Genomic DNA, 16,252 nt, shown 5'->3' with positions numbered 1-16,252 from the left:
TCTGGCTAAAAACAGAAAGACTTGTTCCTGCCAGTCCTTAATGCCCGCTGGCCCTCTGGCTAAAAACAGAAAGACTTGTTCCTGCCAGTCCTTAATGCCCGCTGGCCCTCTGGCTAAAAACAGAAAGACTTGTTCCTGCCAGTCCTTAATGCCCGCTGGCCCTCTGGCTAAAAACAGAAAGGGTTAAGAAGCTTTGTGTGCCAGTTTAGGACTGCCAATGAAGAGTGCTCTTCTCCCAGAGAGAGGAGGAGAGGAGAGAGGGGGAGGAGAGGAGAGAGGGAAAGAGGGGGGAGATAAAGAGATAGCTCTGTTCATACGCTCTGCTGCTGGCTCTGAGATTAACTGGGATAGAGAGGGATTACAGTCTGCCTTCCCCAGGAGCGCTTTGTTGTAAAATCACAGACATGTTGTCCCCGGGACATTGTTCTGAAACATGACCTAAAATATAAGGTGATCGTCACTGGAGAGACCTGTTTCACGAGGTCAGGGGTGAAGGATTAAGGAAGTGTCTGAGAAGGTAAGATTTCATTTGTTACTTTTGTGAACATTGATTGTTAAGTTTGTTGTCAGTGATGGCTTGTCTGTATCAGAGAGAGTCAACTAGTTGGATAAACGTAGCTATCACAATCAGTCATACCACTGATCACATATATACAATCCACTCTAGTCGTTTTGTTCTACTCTAGTCTTCCTCGGGTCATATTAAATTGTAGTTTTTCTTTGTACTCAAAATAATATTCATTTTAAGAAACCACAGTACAATCTACCATCTGACCTCGTCCAAGGACTTTAATCACAGTATAATAAATCCCTCATTATATAAGAGAAAACTATCTGAGGTTTGTTTTAGCATTTAATCCCTGACTTCATCCATATGTTTACTTTTAGAACAGATCACCAATGTCAATGGAAGTTAACCCTAACCCTGGATGCTCCTAACTCTAACCCTGGATGCTCCTAACCCTAACCCTGGATGCTCCTAACCCTAACCCTGCATGCTCCTAGCCCTAACCCTGCATGCTCCTAGCCCTAACCCTGGATGCTCCTAACTCTAACCCTGGATGCTCCTAACCCTAACCCTGGATGCTCCTAACCCTAACCCTGCATGCTCCTAGCCCTAACCCTGGATGCTCCTAACTCTAACCCTGGATGCTCCTAACCCTAACCCTGCATGCTCCTAACCCTAACCCTGGATGTTCCTAACCCTAACCCTGCATGCTCCTAACCCTAACCCTGGATGCTCCTAACCCTAACCCTGGATGTTCCTAACCCTAACCCTGGATGCTCCTAACCCTAACCCTGGATGCTCCTAACCCTAACCCTGGATGCTCCTAACCCTGGATGCTCCTAACCCTAACCCTGGATGCTCCTAACTCTAACCCTGGATGCTCCTAACCCTGGATGCTCCTAACCCTGGATGCTCCTAACCCTGGATGCTCCTAACCCTAACCCTGGATGCTCCTAACTCTAACCCTGGATGCTCCTAACCCTGGATGCTCCTAACTCTAACCCTGGATGCTCCTAACTCTAACCCTGGATGCTCCTAACCCTAACCCTGGATGCTCCTAACCCTAACCCTGGATGCTCCTAACTCTAACCCTGGATGCTCCTAACCCTAACCCTGGATGCTCCTAACCCTAACCCTGGATGCTCCTAACCCTAACCCTGGATGCTCCTAACCCTAACCCTGCATGCTCCTAGCCCTAACCCTGGATGCTCCTAACTCTAACCCTGGATGCTCCTAACCCTAACCCTGGATGTTCCTAACCCTAACCCTGCATGCTCCTAACCCTAACCCTGGATGCTCCTAACCCTAACCCTGGATGCTCCTAACCCTGGATGCTCCTAACCCTAACCCTGGATGCTCCTAACTCTAACCCTGGATGCTCCTAACCCTGGATGCTCCTAACCCTGGATGCTCCTAACCCTAACCCTGGATGCTCCTAACTCTAACCCTGGATGCTCCTAACCCTGGATGCTCCTAACCCTGGATGCTCCTAACTCTAACCCTGGATGCTCCTAACTCTAACCCTGGATGCTCCTAACCCTAACCCTGGATGCTCCTAACCCTAACCCTGGATGCTCCTAACCCTAACCCTGGATGCTCCTAACCCTAACCCTGGATGCTCCTCCTAACCCTGGATGCTCCTAACCCTGGATGCTCCTAACCCTGGATGCTCCTAACCCTGGATGCTCCTAACCCTAACCCTGGATGCTCCTAACCCTAACCCTGGATGCTCCTAACTCTAACCCTGGATGCTCCTAACCCTAACCCTGGATGCTCCTAACTCTAACCCTGGATGCTCCTAACCCTGGATGCTCCTAACCCTGCATGCTCCTGACTCTAACCCTGGATGCTCCTAACCCTAACCCTGCATGCTCCTAACCCTGCATGCTCCTAACCCTAACCCTGGATGCTCCTAACCCTAACCCTGGATGCTCCTAACTCTAACCCTGGATGCTCCTAACTCTAACCCTGGATGCTCCTAACTCTAACCCTGGATGCTCCTAACTCTAACCCTGGATGCTCCTAACTCTAACCCTGGATGCTCCTAACTCTAACCCTGGATGCTCCTAACTCTAACCCTGGATGCTCCTAACTCTAACCCTGGATGCTCCTAACCCTAACCCTGGATGCTCCTAACCCTAACCCTGGATGCTCCTAACTCTAACCCTGGATGCTCCTAACTCTAACCCTGGATGCTCCTAACTCTAACCCTGGATGCTCCTAACCCTAACCCTGGATGCTCCTAACTCTAACCCTGGATGCTCCTAACCCTGGATGCTCCTAACCCTGGATGCCCTAACCCTGAATGCTCCTAACTCTAACCCTGGATGCTCCTAACTCTAACCCTGGATGCTCCTAACTCTAACCCTGGATGCTCCTAACTCTAACCCTGGATGCTCCAGACTCTAACCCTGGATGCTCCTGACTCTAACCCTGGATGCTCCTGACTCTAACCCTGGATGCTCCTTACTCTAACCCTGCATGCTCCTTACTCTAACCCTGCATGCTCCTAACCCTAACCCTGGATGCCCCTAACCCTAACCCTGGATGCTCCTAACCCTGGATGCTCCTAACCCTAACCCTGGATGCTCTTAACCCTAACCCTGGATGCTCCTAACTCTAACCCTGGATGCTCCTGACTCTAACCCTGGATGTTCCTAACCCTAACCCTGCATGCTCCTAACTCTAACCCTGGATGCTCCTGACTCTAACCCTGGATGCTCCTAACCCTAACCCTGGATGCTCCTAACCCTGCATGCTCCTAACCCTGCATGCTCCTAACTCTAACCCTGCATGCTCCTAACTCTAACCCTGGATGCTCCTAACCCTAACCCTGGATGCTCCTAACCCTAACCCTGGATGCTCCTAACCCTAACCCTGGATGCTCCTAACCCTAACCCTGGATGCTCCTGACTCTAACCCTGGATGCTCCTAACTCTAACCCTGGATGCTCCTAACTCTAACCCTGGATGCTCCTAACCCTAACCCTGCATGCTCCTAACCCTAACCCTGGATGCTCCTAACCCTAACCCTGGATGCTCCTAACCCTAACCCTGGATGCTCCTAACTCTAACCCTGGATGCTCCTAACTCTAACCCTGGATGCTCCTAACCCTAACCCTGGATGCTCCTAACCCTAACCCTGGATGCTCCTAACTCTAACCCTGGATGCTCCTAACCCTGGATGCTCCTAACCCTGGATGCTCCTAACCCTAACCCTGGATGCTCCTAACTCTAACCCTGGATGCTCCTAACCCTAACCCTGGATGCTCCTAACTCTAACCCTGGATGCTCCTAACCCTGGATGCTCCTAACCCTGGATGCTCCTAACCCTAACCCTGGATGCTCCTAACTCTAACCCTGGATGCTCCTAACCCTGCATGCTCCTAACTCTAACCCTGCATGCTCCTAACTCTAACCCTGGATGCTCCTAACCCTAACCCTGGATGCTCCTAACCCTAACCCTGGATGCTCCTAACCCTAACCCTGGATGCTCCTAACCCTAACCCTGGATGCTCCTGACTCTAACCCTGGATGCTCCTAACTCTAACCCTGGATGCTCCTAACTCTAACCCTGGATGCTCCTAACCCTAACCCTGCATGCTCCTAACCCTAACCCTGGATGCTCCTGACTCTAACCCTGGATGCTCCTAACTCTAACCCTGGATGCTCCTAACCCTAACCCTGGATGCTCCTAACCCTGGATGCTCCTAACCCTAACCCTGGATGCTCCTAACTCTAACCCTGGATGCTCCTAACCCTAACCCTGGATGCTCCTAACTCTAACCCTGGATGCTCCTAACCCTGGATGCTCCTAACCCTGGATGCTCCTAACCCTAACCCTGGATGCTCCTAACCCTAACCCTGGATGTTCCTAACCCTAACCCTGGATGTTCCTAACCCTAACCCTGGATGCTCCTAACCCTAACCCTGGATGCTCCTAACCCTAACCCTGGATGCTCCTAACCCTGGATGCTCCTAACCCTAACCCTGGATGCTCCTAACTCTAACCCTGGATGCTCCTAACCCTGGATGCTGCTCCTAACCCTGGATGCTCCTAACCCTAACCCTGGATGCTCCTAACCTAACCCTGGATGCTCCTAACCCTGGATGCTCCTAACCCTGGATGCTCCTAACTCTAACCCTGGATGCTCCTAACCCTAACCCTGGATGCTCCTAACCCTAACCCTGGATGCTCCTAACCCTAACCCTGGATGCTCCTAACCCTAACCCTGGATGCTCCTAACCCTAACCCTGGATGCTCCTAACTCTAACCCTGGATGCTCCTAACCCTGGATGCTCCTAACCCTGGATGCTCCTAACTCTAACCCTGGATGCTCCTAACCCTAACCCTGGATGCTCCTAACCCTAACCCTGGATGCTCCTAACTCTAACCCTGGATGCTCCTAACTCTAACCCTGGATGCTCCTAACCCTAACCCTGGATGCTCCTAACTCTAACCCTGGATGCTCCTAACCCTGGATGCTCCTAACCCTGGATGCTCCTAACCCTAACCCTGGATGCTCCTAACCCTGGATGCTCCTAACCCTAACCCTGAATGCTCCTAACTCTAACCCTGGATGCTCCTAACCCTAACCCTGGATGCTCCTAACTCTAACCCTGGATGCTCCTAACCCTGGATGCTCCTAACCCTGCATGCTCCTGACTCTAACCCTGGATGCTCCTAACCCTAACCCTGCATGCTCCTAACCCTGCATGCTCCTAACCCTAACCCTGGATGCTCCTAACCCTAACCCTGGATGCTCCTAACTCTAACCCTGGATGCTCCTAACCCTGGATGCTCCTAACCCTGGATGCTCCTAACCCTAACCCTGGATGCTCCTAACTCTAACCCTGGATGCTCCTAACCCTGGATGCTCCTAACCCTGGATGCTCCTAACTCTAACCCTGGATGCTCCTAACTCTAACCCTGGATGCTCCTAACCCTAACCCTGGATGCTCCTAACCCTAACCCTGGATGCTCCTAACCCTAACCCTGGATGCTCCTAACCCTAACCCTGGATGCTCCTAACTCTAACCCTGGATGCTCCTAACCCTAACCCTGGATGCTCCTAACCCTAACCCTGGATGCTCCTAACCCTAACCCTGGATGCTCCTAACCCTAACCCTGGATGCTCCTAACTCTAACCCTGGATGCTCCTAACCTAACCCTGGATGCTCCTAACTCTAACCCTGGATGCTCCTAACCCTGGATGCTCCTAACCCTGCATGCTCCTGACTCTAACCCTGGATGCTCCTAACTCTAACCCTGCATGCTCCTAACCCTGCATGCTCCTAACCCTAACCCTGGATGCTCCTAAGCCTAACCCTGGATGCTCCTAACTCTAACCCTGGATGCTCCTAACTCTAACCCTGGATGCTCCTAACTCTAACCCTGGATGCTCCTAACTCTAACCCTGGATGCTCCTAACTCTAACCCTGGATGCTCCTAACTCTAACCCTGGATGCTCCTAACTCTAACCCTGGATGCTCCTAACTCTAACCCTGGATGCTCCTAACCCTAACCCTGGATGCTCCTAACCCTAACCCTGGATGCTCCTAACTCTAACCCTGGATGCTCCTAACTCTAACCCTGGATGCTCCTAACCCTAACCCTGGATGCTCCTAACCCTGGATGCTCCTAACCCTGGATGCTCCTAACCCTGGATGCTCCTAACCCTGGATGCTCCTAACCCTGAATGCTCCTAACTCTAACCCTGGATGCTCCTAACTCTAACCCTGGATGCTCCTAACTCTAACCCTGGATGCTCCTAACTCTAACCCTGGATGCTCCAGACTCTAACCCTGGATGCTCCTGACTCTAACCCTGGATGCTCCTGACTCTAACCCTGGATGCTCCTTACTCTAACCCTGCATGCTCCTTACTCTAACCCTGCATGCTCCTAACCCTAACCCTGGATGCCCCTAACCCTAACCCTGGATGCTCCTAACCCTGGATGCTCCTAACCCTAACCCTGGATGCTCCTAACCTAACCCTGGATGCTCCTGACTCTAACCCTGGATGTTCCTAACCCTAACCCTGCATGCTCCTAACTCTAACCCTGGATGCTCCTGACTCTAACCCTGGATGCTCCTAACCCTAACCCTGGATGCTCCTAACCCTGCAACCCTAACCCTGCATGCTCCTAACTCTAACCCTGCATGCTCCTAACTCTAACCCTGGATGCTCCTAACCCTAACCCTGGATGCTCCTAACCCTAACCCTGGATGCTCCTAACCCTAACCCTGGATGCTCCTAACCCTAACCCTGGATGCTCCTGACTCTAACCCTGGATGCTCCTAACTCTAACCCTGGATGCTCCTAACTCTAACCCTGGATGCTCCTAACCCTAACCCTGCATGCTCCTAACCCTAACCCTGCATGCTCCTAACCCTAACCCTGGATGCTCCTAACCCTAACCCTGGATGCTCCTAACCCTAACCCTGGATGCTCCTAACTCTAACCCTGGATGCTCCTAACCCTAACCCTGGATGCTCCTAACCCTGGATGCTCCTAACCCTAACCCTGGATGCTCCTAACTCTAACCCTGGATGCTCCTAACCCTAACCCTGGATGCTCCTAACTCTAACCCTGGATGCTCCTAACCCTGGATGCTCCTAACCCTGGATGCTCCTAACCCTGCATGCTCCTAACTCTAACCCTGCATGCTCCTAACCCTAACCCTGGATGCTCCTAACCCTAACCCTGGATGCTCCTAACCCTAACCCTGGATGCTCCTAACCCTAACCCTGGATGCTCCTAACCCTAACCCTGGATGCTCCTGACTCTAACCCTGGATGCTCCTAACTCTAACCCTGGATGCTCCTAACTCTAACCCTGGATGCTCCTAACCCTAACCCTGGATGCTCCTAACCCTAACCCTGGATGCTCCTGACTCTAACCCTGGATGCTCCTAACCTAACCCTGGATGCTCCTAACCCTAACCCTGGATGCCCTAACCCTGGATGCTCCTAACCCTAACCCTGGATGCTCCTAACTCTAACCCTGGATGCTCCTAACCCTAACCCTGGATGCTCCTAACTCTAACCCTGGATGCTCCTAACCCTGGATGCTCCTAACCCTGGATGCTCCTAACCTAACCCTGGATGCTCCTAACTCTAACCCTGGATGCTCCTAACCCTGGATGCTCCTAACTCTAACCCTGGATGCTCCTAACCCTAACCCTGGATGCTCCTAACCCTAACCCTGGATGCTCCTAACTCTAACCCTGGATGCTCCTAACCTAACCCTGGATGCTCCTAACCCTAACCCTGGATGCTCCTAACTCTAACCCTGGATGCTCCTAACCCTGGATGCTCCTAACCCTGGATGCTCCTAACCCTAACCCTGGATGCTCCTAACCCTGGATGCTCCTAACCCTAACCCTGGATGCTCCTAACTCTAACCCTGGATGCTCCTAACCCTAACCCTGGATGCTCCTAACTCTAACCCTGGATGCTCCTAACCCTGGATGCTCCTAACCCTGCATGCTCCTGACTCTAACCCTGGATGCTCCTAACCCTAACCCTGCATGCTCCTAACCCTGCATGCTCCTAACCCTAACCCTGGATGCTCCTAACTCTAACCCTGGATGCTCCTAACCCTGGATGCTCCTAACCCTGGATGCTCCTAACCCTGCATGCTCCTAACCCTAACCCTGGATGCTCCTAACCCTAACCCTGGATGTTCCTAACCCTAACCCTGCATGCTCCTAACCCTAACCCTGGATGCTCCTAACCCTAACCCTGGATGCTCCTAACTAACCCTGGATGCTCCTAACCCTAACCCTGGATGCTCCTAACTCTAACCCTGGATGCTCCTAACCCTGGATGCTCCTAACCCTGGATGCTCCTAACCCTAACCCTGGATGCTCCTAACTCTAACCCTGGATGCTCCTAACCCTGGATGCTCCTAACTCTAACCCTGGATGCTCCTAACTCTAACCCTGGATGCTCCTAACCCTAACCCTGGATGCTCCTAACCCTAACCCTGGATGCTCCTAACTCTAACCCTGGATGCTCCTAACCCTAACCCTGGATGCTCCTAACTCTAACCCTGGATGCTCCTAACCCTGATGCTCCTAACCCTGCATGCTCCTAACCCTAACCCTGGATGCTCCTAACCCTAACCCTGGATGCTCCTAACTCTAACCCTGGATGCTCCTAACTCTAACCCTGGATGCTCCTAACTCTAACCCTGGATGCTCCTAACTCTAACCCTGGATGCTCCTAACTCTAACCCTGGATGCTCCTAACCTAACCCTGGATGCTCCTAACTCTAACCCTGGATGCTCCTAACTCTAACCCTGGATGCTCCTAACCCTAACCCTGGATGCTCCTAACCCTAACCCTGGATGCTCCTAACTCTAACCCTGGATGCTCCTAACTCTAACCCTGAGTGCTCCTAACCCTAACCCTGGATGCTCCTAACCCTAACCCTGGATGCTCCTAACCCTAACCCTGGATGCTCCTAAACCTAACCCTGGATGCTCCTAACTCTAACCCTGGATGCTCCTAACTCTAACCCTGGATGCTCCTAATTCTAACCCTGGATGCTCCTAACCCTGGATGCTCCTAACCCTGGATGCTCCTAACCCTGAATGCTCCTAACCCTGGATGCTCCTAACTCTAACCCTGGATGCTCCTAACTCTAACCCTGGATGCTCCTAACTCTAACCCTGGATGCTCCTAACTCTAACCCTGGATGCTCCAGACTCTAACCCTGGATGCTCCTGACTCTAACCCTGGATGCTCCTGACTCTAACCCTGGATGCTCCTTACTCTAACCCTGCATGCTCCTAACTCTAACCCTGCATGCTCCTAACCCTAACCCTGGATGCCCCTAACCCTAACCCTGGATGCTCCTAACCCTGGATGCTCCTAACCCTGGATGCTCCTAACCCTAACCCTGGATGCTCCTAACTCTAACCCTGGATGCTCCTGACTCTAACCCTGGATGTTCCTAACCCTAACCCTGCATGCTCCTAACTCTAACCCTGGATGCCCTGACTCTAACCCTGGATGCTCCTAACCCTAACCCTGGATGCTCCTAACCCTGCATGCTCCTAACCCTGCATGCTCCTAACTCTAACCCTGCATGCTCCTAACTCTAACCCTGGATGCTCCTAACCCTAACCCTGGATGCTCCTAACCCTAACCCTGGATGCTCCTAACCCTAACCCTGGATGCTCCTAACCTAACCCTGGATGCTCCTGACTCTAACCCTGGATGCTCCTAACTCTAACCCTGGATGCTCCTAACTCTAACCCTGGATGCTCCTAACCCTAACCCTGCATGCTCCTAACCCTAACCCTGGATGCTCCTAACCCTAACCCTGGATGCTCCTAACCCTAACCCTGGATGCTCCTAACTCTAACCCTGGATGCTCCTAACTCTAACCCTGGATGCTCCTAACCCTAACCCTGGATGCTCCTAACCCTAACCCTGGATGCTCCTAACCCTAACCCTGGATGCTCCTAACTCTAACCCTGGATGCTCCTAACCCTAACCCTGGATGCTCCTAACCCTGGATGCTCCTAACCCTAACCCTGGATGCTCCTAACTCTAACCCTGGATGCTCCTAACCCTAACCCTGGATGCTCCTAACTCTAACCCTGGATGCTCCTAACCCTGGATGCTCCTAACCCTGGATGCTCCTAACCCTAACCCTGGATGCTCCTAACCCTGCATGCTCCTAACTCTAACCCTGCATGCTCCTAACTCTAACCCTGGATGCTCCTAACCCTAACCCTGGATGCTCCTAACCCTAACCCTGGATGCTCCTAACCCTAACCCTGGATGCTCCTAACCCTAACCCTGGATGCTCCTAACTCTAACCCTGGATGCTCCTAACTCTAACCCTGGATGCTCCTAACTCTAACCCTGGATGCTCCTAACCCTAACCCTGGATGCTCCTAACCCTAACCCTGGATGCTCCTAACCCTAACCCTGGATGCTCCTAACCCTAACCCTGGATGCTCCTAACTCTAACCCTGGATGCTCCTAACTCTAACCCTGGATGCTCCTAACCCTAACCCTGGATGCTCCTAACCCTAACCCTGGATGCTCCTAACCCTAACCCTGGATGCTCCTAACTCTAACCCTGGATGCTCCTAACCCTAACCCTGGATGCTCCTAACCCTGGATGCTCCTAACCCTAACCCTGGATGCTCCTAACTCTAACCCTGGATGCTCCTAACCCTAACCCTGGATGCTCCTAACTCTAACCCTGGATGCTCCTAACCCTGGATGCTCCTAACCCTGGATGCTCCTAACCTAACCCTGGATGCTCCTAACTCTAACCCTGGATGCTCCTAACCTAACCCTGGATGCTCCTAACTCTAACCCTGGATGCTCCTAACCTAACCCTGGATGCTCCTAACCCTAACCCTGGATGCTCCTAACTCTAACCCTGGATGCTCCTAACTCTAACCCTGGATGCTCCTAACCCTAACCCTGGATGCTCCTAACTCTAACCCTGGATTCTCCTAACCCTGGATGCTCCTAACCCTGGATGCTCCTAACCTAACCCTGGATGCTCCTAACCCTGGATGCTCCTAACCCTAACCCTGAATGCTCCTAACTCTAACCCTGGATGCTCCTAACCCTAACCCTGGATGCTCCTAACTCTAACCCTGGATGCTCCTAACCCTGGATGCTCCTAACCCTGCATGCTCCTGACTCTAACCCTGGATGCTCCTAACCCTAACCCTGCATGCTCCTAACCCTGCATGCTCCTAACCCTAACCCTGGATGCTCCTAACCCTAACCCTGGATGCTCCTAACTCTAACCCTGGATGCTCCTAACTCTAACCCTGGATGCTCCTAACTCTAACCCTGGATGCTCCTAACTCTAACCCTGGATGCTCCTAACTCTAACCCTGGATGCTCCTAACTCTAACCCTGGATGCTCCTAACTCTAACCCTGGATGCTCCTAACTCTAACCCTGGATGCTCCTAACTCTAACCCTGGATGCTCCTAACTCTAACCCTGGATGCTCCTAACCCTAACCCTGGATGCTCCTAACCCTAACCCTGGATGCTCCTAACTCTAACCCTGGATGCTCCTAACTCTAACCCTGGGTGCTCCTAACCCTAACCCTGGATGCTCCTAACCCTAACCCTGGATGCTCCTAAACCTAACCCTGGATGCTCCTAACTCTAACCCTGGATGCTCCTAACTCTAACCCTGGATGCTCCTAACCCTGGATGCTCCTAACTCTAACCCTGGATGCTCCTAACTCTAACCCTGGATGCTCCTAACCTAACCCTGGATGCTCCAGACTCTAACCCTGGATGCTCCTGACTCTAACCCTGGATGCTCCTGACTCTAACCCTGGATGCTCCTAACTCTAACCCTGCATGCTCCTTACTCTAACCCTGCATGCTCCTAACCCTAACCCTGGATGCCCCTAACCCTAACCCTGGATGCTCCTAACCCTGGATGCTCCTAACCCTAACCCTGGATGCTCCTAACCTAACCCTGGATGCTCCTGACTCTAACCCTGGATGTTCCTAACCCTAACCCTGCATGCTCCTAACTCTAACCCTGGATGCTCCTAACCCTGGATGCTCCTAACCCTGCATGCTCCTAACCCTGCATGCTCCTAACTCTAACCCTGCATGCTCCTAACTCTAACCCTGGATGCTCCTAACCCTAACCCTGGATGCTCCTAACCCTAACCCTGGATGCTCCTAACCCTGGATGCTCCTAACCCTAACCCTGGATGCTCCTGACTCTAACCCTGGATGCTCCTAACTCTAACCCTGGATGCTCCTAACTCTAACCCTGGATGCTCCTGACCCTAACCCTGCATGCTCCTGACTCTAACCCTGGATGCTCCTTACCCTAACCCTGGATGCTCCTGACCCTAACCCTGGATGCTCCTGACTCTAACCCTGGATGCTCCTAACTCTAACCCTGGATGCTCCTAACCCTAACCCTGCATGCTCCTAACCCTAACCCTGCATGCTCCTAACTCTAACCCTGCATGCTCCCAACCCTAACCCTGCATGCTCCTAACTCTAACCCTGGATGCTCCTAACCCTGCATGCTCCTAACTCTAACCCTGGATGCTCCTAACCCTGCATGCTCCTAACCCTAACCCTGGATGCTCCTAACCCTAACCCTGGATGCTCCTAACTCTAACCCTGGATGCTCCTAACTCTAACCCTGGATGCTCCTAACCCTAACCCTGGATGCTCCTAACCCTGGATGCTCCTAACCCTAACCCTGGATGCTCCTAACTCTAACCCTGGATGCTCCTAACCCTAACCCTGGATGCTCCTGACTCTAACCCTGGATGCTCCTGACTCTAACCCTGGATGCTCCTAACTCTAACCCTGGATGCTCCTGACTCTAACCCTGGATGCTCCTAACTCTAACCCTGGATGCTCCTAACCCTGGATGCTCCTAACTCTAACCCTGGATGCTCCTAACCCTGGATGCTCCTAACCCTAACCCTGGATGCTCCTAACTCTAACCCTGCATGCTCCTAACCCTAACCCTGGATGCTCCTAACCCTAACCCTGGATGCTCCTAACCCTAACCCTGGATGCTCCTAACTCTAACCCTGGATGCTCCTAACTAACCCTAACCCTGGATGCTCCTAACTCTAACCCTGGATGCTCCTAACTCTAACCCTGGATGCTCCTAACTCTAACCCTGGATGCTCCTAACTCTAACCCTGGATGCTCCTAACTCTAACCCTGGATGCTCCTAACTCTAACCCTGGATGCTCCTAACTCTAACCCTGCATGCTCCTAACCCTAACCCTGCATGCTCCTAACTCTAACCCTGCATGCTCCTAACCCTAACCCTGCATGCTCCTAACCCTAACCCTGGATGCTCCTAAATGCTCCTAACTCTAACCCTGGATGCTCCTAACCCTAACCCTGCATGCTCCTAACCCTAACCCTGGATGCTCCTAACCCTAACCCTGGATGCTCCTAACCCTAACCCTGGATGCTCCTAACTCTAACCCTGGATGCTCCTAACTCTAACCCTGGATGCTCCTAACTCTAACCCTGGATGCTCCTAACTCTAACCCTGGATGCTCCTAACTCTAACCCTGGATGCTCCTAACTCTAACCCTGGATGCTCCTAACTCTAACCCTGGATGCTCCTAACCCTAACCCTGCATGCTCCTAACTCTAACCCTGCATGCTCCTAACCCTAACCCTGCATGCTCCTCCTAACCCTGGATGCTCCTAACCCTGCATGCTCCTAACTCTAACCCTGGATGCTCCTAACCCTAACCCTGGATGCTCCTAACCCTAACCCTGGATGCTCCTAACTCTAACCCTGGATGCTCCTAACTCTAACCCTGGATGCTCCTAACCCTAACCCTGGATGCTCCTAACCCTGGATGCTCCTAACCCTAACCCTGGATGCTCCTAACTCTAACCCTGGATGCTCCTAACCCTAACCCTGGATGCTCCTGACTCTAACCCTGGATGCTCCTGACTCTAACCCTGGATGCTCCTAACTCTAACCCTGGATGCTCCTGACTCTAACCCTGGATGCTCCTAACCTAACCCTGGATGCTCCTAACCCTGGATGCTCCTAACTCTAACCCTGGATGCTCCTAACCCTGGATGCTCCTAACCCTAACCCTGGATACTCCTAACTCTAACCCTGCATGCTCCTAACCCTAACCCTGGATGCTCCTAACCCTAACCCTGGATGCTCCTAACTCTAACCCTGGATGCTCCTAACCCTAACCCTGGATGCTCCTAACTCTAACCCTGGATGCTCCTAACCCTGGATGCTCCTAACCTAACCCTGCATGCTCCTCTAACCCTGGATGCTCCTAACCCTAACCCTGCATGCTCCTAACCCTGCATGCTCCTAACCTAACCCTGGATGCTCCTAACCCTAACCCTGGATGCTCCTAACTCTAACCCTGGATGCTCCTAACCTAACCCTGGATGCTCCTAACTCTAACCCTGGATGCTCCTAACTCTAACCCTGGATGCTCCTAACTCTAACCCTGGATGCTCCTAACTCTAACCCTGGATGCTCCTAACTCTAACCCTGGATGCTCCTAACTCTAACCCTGGATGCTCCTAACTCTAACCCTGGATGCTCCTAACTCTAACCCTGGATGCTCCTAACCTAACCCTGGATGCTCCTAACCCTAACCCTGGATGCTCCTAACTCTAACCCTGGATGCTCCTAACTCTAACCCTGGATGCTCCTAACCCTAACCCTGGATGCTCCTAACCCTAACCCTGGATGCTCCTAAACCTAACCCTGGATGCTCCTAACTCTAACCCTGGATGCTCCTAACTCTAACCCTGGATGCTCCTAACTCTAACCCTGGATGCTCCTAACCCTGGATGCTCCTAACTCTAACCCTGGATGCTCCTAACTCTAACCCTGGATGCTCCTAACTCTAACCCTGGATGCTCCAGACTCTAACCCTGGATGCTCCTGACTCTAACCCTGGATGCTCCTGACTCTAACCCTGGATGCTCCTTACTCTAACCCTGCATGCTCCTAACTCTAACCCTGCATGCTCCTAACCCTAACCCTGGATGCCCCTAACCCTAACCCTGGATGCTCCTAACCCTGGATGCTCCTAACCCTAACCCTGGATGCTCCTAACCCTAACCCTGGATGCTCCTGACTCTAACCCTGGATGTTCCTAACCCTAACCCTGGATGCTCCTAACTCTAACCCTGGATGCTGCTCCTAACTCCTAACCCTGGATGCTCCTAACCCTGCATGCTCCTAACCCTGCATGCTCCTAACTCTAACCCTGCATGCTCCTAACCCTAACCCTGGATGCTCCTAACCCTAACCCTGGATGCTCCTAACCCTAACCCTGGATGCTCCTAACCCTGGATGCTCCTAACCCTAACCCTGGATGCTCCTGACTCTAACCCTGGATGCTCCTAACTCTAACCCTGGATGCTCCTAACTCTAACCCTGGATGCTCCTGACCCTAACCCTGCATGCTCCTGACTCTAACCCTGGATGCTCCTAACCTAACCCTGGATGCTCCTGACCCTAACCCTGGATGCTCCTGACTCTAACCCTGGATGCTCCTAACTCTAACCCTGGATGCTCCTAACCCTAACCCTGCATGCTCCTAACCCTAACCCTGGATGCTCTAACTCTAACATGCTCCTAACCCTAACCCCCTGGATGCTAACCCTAACCCTAACCCTGCATGCTCCTAACTCTAACCCTGGACCCATGCTCCTAACCCTAACCCTGGATGCTCCTAACCCTAACCCTGGATGCTCCTAACTCTAACCCTGGATGCTCCTAACTCTAACCCTGGATGCTCCTAACTCTAACCCTGGATGCTCCTAACCCTGGATGCTCCTAACCCTAACCCTGGATGCTCCTAAACCTAACCCTGGATGCTCCTAACCCTAACCCTGGATGCTCCTAACTCTAACCCTGGATGCTCCTAACCCTGGATGCTCCTCCTAACCCTGGATGCTCCTAACTCTAACCCTGGATGCTCCTAACTCTAACCCTGGATGCTCCTAACTCTAACCCTGGATGCTCCTGACTCTAACCCTGGATGCTCCTAACTCTAACCCTGGATGCTCCTAACTCTAACCCTGGATCCTTACTCTAACCCTGCATGCTCCTAACCCTAACCCTGGATGCCCCTAACCCTAACCCTGGATGCTCCTAACCCTGGATGCTCCTAACCCTAACCCTGGATGCTCCTAACCCTAACCCTGGATGCTCCTGACTCTAACCCTGGATGTTCCTAACCCTAAC

The 16,252-nt window shown here is 52.4% G+C and overlaps 1 protein-coding gene across 3 annotated transcripts in view; it reads left to right on the top strand.

Annotated features, from left to right (window-relative positions):
* Positions 1–305: 305 nt before the first annotated feature.
* The window catches only part of LOC121841035 (MAGUK p55 subfamily member 4), a 76,631-nt gene continuing 60,684 nt past the window's right edge, over positions 306–16,252 (top strand). For 2 of the 3 annotated variants that reach the window (XM_042306965.1, XM_042306964.1), the window contains exon 1: positions 306–517. The gene's annotated coding sequence lies outside the window, so the exon portion shown is untranslated. The remainder of the gene's footprint in view (positions 518–16,252) is intronic. The other variant, XM_042306963.1, reaches the window with a different exon arrangement.

The sequence above is a fragment of the Oncorhynchus tshawytscha genome, linkage group LG26, assembly GCF_018296145.1.
Source record: "Oncorhynchus tshawytscha isolate Ot180627B linkage group LG26, Otsh_v2.0, whole genome shotgun sequence".
NCBI lineage: Eukaryota > Metazoa > Chordata > Actinopteri > Salmoniformes > Salmonidae > Oncorhynchus > Oncorhynchus tshawytscha.
The sequence above is the reverse complement of the archived record's forward strand: the minus strand, read 5'-3'. Positions and strand labels throughout refer to the sequence as shown.